The following is a 4,358-nucleotide window of genomic DNA, read 5'->3' as shown; positions in this document are numbered from 1 at the left end:
TTTATTGTTGTATGAATTTTATTTCAACAGCGAGGTAAAGGGGTGGTTGATGATTCTCTGGACAATTCGAATGTTGATGGAAGTGACTCTGAAGATGCGAATGTTGATGGAAGTACCGCTGAAAGCTCTTCTCTAGAGCGTCGCATTGAGGTATTTCTCATGGTTCCCCTCTGTTTCCGTTGTAGTTTCATGTGTTTTTCGGCCATTGTCTTATTCTCTTTTTTTCTTTTATGTTTTTGCCTTTTTGAAAAGCATATGTTTTGTTGTGGCATTTTTCCTGTGCAGTATATGTGTGTGGTATGTGTCAATCAGTCTTTTTGTAACACTTGTAAATTGTTTTGAAATTCTGAAAACTGAAACTTTGCCTCTATAGGCATAACTTGTGTAACAGTTGTAGAGCTTTGTTAACTTGTGAAACTGAAACTTTGTCCCTATAGGCATAATTTGTGTATACTTTGCCAATTTTTTGGCATAAGTTTTGTTCTTTTTTTTTTCTTGAGTTTAACACTTTGTTGTATTTGTTTTTTGTACAGTTCTTGAAAAATGTTTGTGATGTTAAATTGGATAAGATTTTGAATAATCAAGAGAAGGAGAAGGATCGGATGAATAGACTGATTTCTGCTTTGCAAAAAGTAGGGTTAAATTTCCAATCTGAAACTGGTGCCGATGCTGACAATGTTCCTCGACATTTTGATCATGTCGATTTTCCTCGTCCTGTTGAAAAGGGTAGAGGCAAGAGCACAAGATCTGTTCGTAAACGTCCCTCTATCAAAAAGAAAACTAAACAAGCCAGGTCTCGTAAAAATGTTGAGCAATCTTCCGTTGGGCAATGAAGAAAATCATTGCAGTCTAATCTTGGTGAAGAGATTACTGATATTGAACGGTCATCTGGCCCAGTTGGTGGTGATGCGGCAACTGCCACGGGAGATGAGGGGGCCAACTCGTTTGGTGTTGAATGGTCTAATGATGTTGTTGAAGGTAGTCAAGGAGTTCGTACGGAAGATAAGCAAGGCGTTTCTACCGAAAGAACCCTTGATGAGACAGACTTGCGAACCAAAATCCGGTGTTACAAGAGAAAAATTGCACAAAATGTTTAGAATTTCCTCTCCAGTTTTACAAGATGCAGATGCTTCTCTGAATCCATTGGTTTCGAATGTTCTTTAGTTTACAAATGTGGCAGCTGATAGGGACATGGCATTTGCAACAGATTTTGGAGAACGCACAACAAATGTGACAGTTCATATGGACACGGAATCTGAACAAGTTCAATCTCCTATTACAGATGGAATGATAAAAGAGGTGTTGCGATGGTGTCTAATCCTCTTGAATCAACTAATGTGCCAGCTCTTACGTTAATCGCATCTCAAGAATCTCTTGTCAGATATGGTATAATAGAAGAAGATGATCCATTGGCATCGGGAGATGTGCCTGAATCAAGTTATGTGCCAGCTCCTACGGAAAAAGGTATTTGAACAAGCTGAATCTCATGTCAGGGATGATACAATAGCAGAGGGTGATAAATTAGCGTCGCCTCATCATGGCGAATCCATTATATCTCGAGGCAAAGGAGATGCTACTAAAAATGTTGAGGTTGAATTGCTTTTGGTAAACTTACAGTATATTTTGTTCTTTTCTAAACTTAAGTTGTCCGGCACACTTTTCTAGTAGTTAACACTTTGTGTACTCTTTTTTGTTTTGCTTATGAAAATGAAGGTTTTGCCCCTCCCAGCATACTTTCCCTTTTTGCAAAGTTATGTTTTACTTCTTCCGGCATATTTTTCCCTTTTTCAAACTTAAGTTCTGCCCCTTCCGGCATATTGTTCAAAACTTGTTCATAACTTTTCCCTTTTGTAAACCTAACTTCTGCAATCTATTGGTGAAGAGGGTGATTCATTGGCGTCGGCTCATCATGGCGAATCCACTATATCTCCAGTCAAAGGAGATGTGACTGAAAATGTTAAGTGTGAATTGCCTTCGGTAAACTTACAGTATACTTTGTTCTTTTCTAAACTTAAGTTGTCCGGCACACTTTTCTAGTAGTTAACACTTTGTGTACTCTTTTTGTTTTGCTTATGAAAATGAAAGTTATGCCCCTATCGGCATACTTTCCCTTTTTGCAAAGTTATGTTCTGCCCCTTCCGGCATACTTTTCCCTTTTTCAAACTTAAGTTCTGCCCCTTCCGGCATATTGTTCAAAACTTGTTCATAACTTTTCCTTTTGTAAACCTAACTTCTGCCCCTTTCGGCATAATTTACAATCTTTTACAACTTGTAGAACTTAAGTTGTGCCTTAATATTTTCTTTTATATTTTTTTATTTTATATTTTGGTTCGATAATGGATGTTGTGTTTTTTAATTTATTAATTTATGTAGGGTGTTGTGGAGAAACAATTGGGTGATGAACAGTGTGCTAATGTCAATCATGATGAATCCACTGTGTCTCCACCTAAAGGAGATATGCCCGAAAATTTTGAGCATGCAACAGGAGGATATAAACCAGTATAATTGCATGCTCAAGTGTCTAACGAGGGTGATGAACGCATAATTATTATTTATATAGTTGTTATGCCAAGCCTCTTGAAACGGTTGAGCCGTTGAGGAGTGAACCTGCCAATGCAGACCCGGTTCAAGTCAATATTTCGAGGGAGTGTGCTGATTTTGATGAAAGGGGTGATAACTCTCAAGGAATACATGACAAGTATAGTTATGTGTCCTTTGAAGATATTGCGAATGTCGCTTCTTCTGTTGTCAAAGGGAGTTCTGTTATTCAAACCCCTCATGTTGTTCAAGAAGCACCTATTGTTGAAGAACAACCTGAACAAGTGGGGGAAGAGTTATCTACATTAAAGACAAAGGGCCAGAGGAAAAGGAAGGCAGTAGCATATACCCCGGCACCCGGCTGGATGCTATATTCTCTTCATAATGATCTTTTTTTGGGTTCACGAAAGGATGAAAGTGAAGAGTGAAGAGTATAAAAGGATGTGCCCATTCCATTACACAAAAAGCAAAATTACCGTGAACTAATGCATTTTTTTTTATCAATCCTCAAAATCTTCCACCAAGTAAATTTTGTCCTACTGGGTAAGTTTTTAGTGTTGTGTGTGGTTTCTTGCATTTTCCGACACAGTTTGGGTTTATGTTTTTTTTTTTCCAGTCTTTTAGGTACAATCTCTGTATTTTTGTAACTTTTATTCCCCCTTTTTTAATCATGGAAGCCGACGAAGAATTCTATCCTGCAAAGCTAAACCGACTCACTGAAGTATTTCAGTTGGGAAATTTATAGCCCAAATATAGGATGTTTTTTCTGGAGCTGTACCATAATGTCTATGCACTTGAGGATGAGGTTCGTGGTTGTCTTTTTCTTTTTCTTTTCTTATTTTTCTGTTAGTTATTGCTTCTTCTTTTTTTCTTTACCCCTGAATCTTTTTTTTTTTTTTTTTTTTTGTTGCTTAACACAACAAATAAATGTGATGTTATATTATTTGCGGAAGAAGATGATCTATCATCCACCATCCGCTAATGCAATTAAGTACACAACCGTAGATGTCATGTTTAATCAGCTCGTGCAATTTGACATGGACAGATACATGAAGGAACAGGGTAATTGCCACTGGCTTGGTGGTGGAAGTTATGATGCATTTTTGCTGATTAAGATGGTGTATGGGAAAGAAGGCAAGTGTTGTATATCCTGGGAGAATCTCGACAGGGTATTAATCCCTATTCGCCTAGGTGGTGATGACCCTAAAGGAATTTATCACTATGTACTTGTTGTTTTCCATATAGATGAGCACAGATTAGAAATTTATAACTCACTAAACTATCTTGATGATCGTTTGGTTTACGTTGTTGAGGCCTACTGTGGTATGATCCCTAAGTTGTTGGAGATCTTTAATTTTCAATTATACAGGCCATCATACAATGACTTCAGTAAACTGACATATACTTGGGCTGACTGTCCAAAGCAAGGAGCGTACGTATCATGCTTATATTTTTAGCTTTTCCCGTTGTTTTTACTTTATTTTTTTTTATGTTTTACTTTTCTGTTGTTCTAAAACAACCTTCTTTTATGACTTTCAGAGATAACAATTGTGGTCATTTTTTGATAAAGTATCTGATATCCGATGGTCAAAATCCTGCTGATTGGGATGGCAGTGGTTTGATGAACTACATGAAAGATTGGTCAATTAATTTGGTTTGTCATGCAAAAGACAAGTTAAAAAAAGGTTATGAGACGCCACCCGACACAGCAGGACATGATTATCATGAGCACAACGACATGGAGTGCATGTATGACAAGAAAAAGAGAACGAAAACCATCAAAAAATGAAAACTTAGTTTGTTTTTGTTGTTTTGCGCTT

Source organism: Lycium ferocissimum, chromosome 9 (genome assembly GCF_029784015.1).
Source record: "Lycium ferocissimum isolate CSIRO_LF1 chromosome 9, AGI_CSIRO_Lferr_CH_V1, whole genome shotgun sequence".
Classification (NCBI taxonomy): domain Eukaryota; kingdom Viridiplantae; phylum Streptophyta; class Magnoliopsida; order Solanales; family Solanaceae; genus Lycium; species Lycium ferocissimum.
This window is presented reverse-complemented; position numbering follows the sequence as displayed.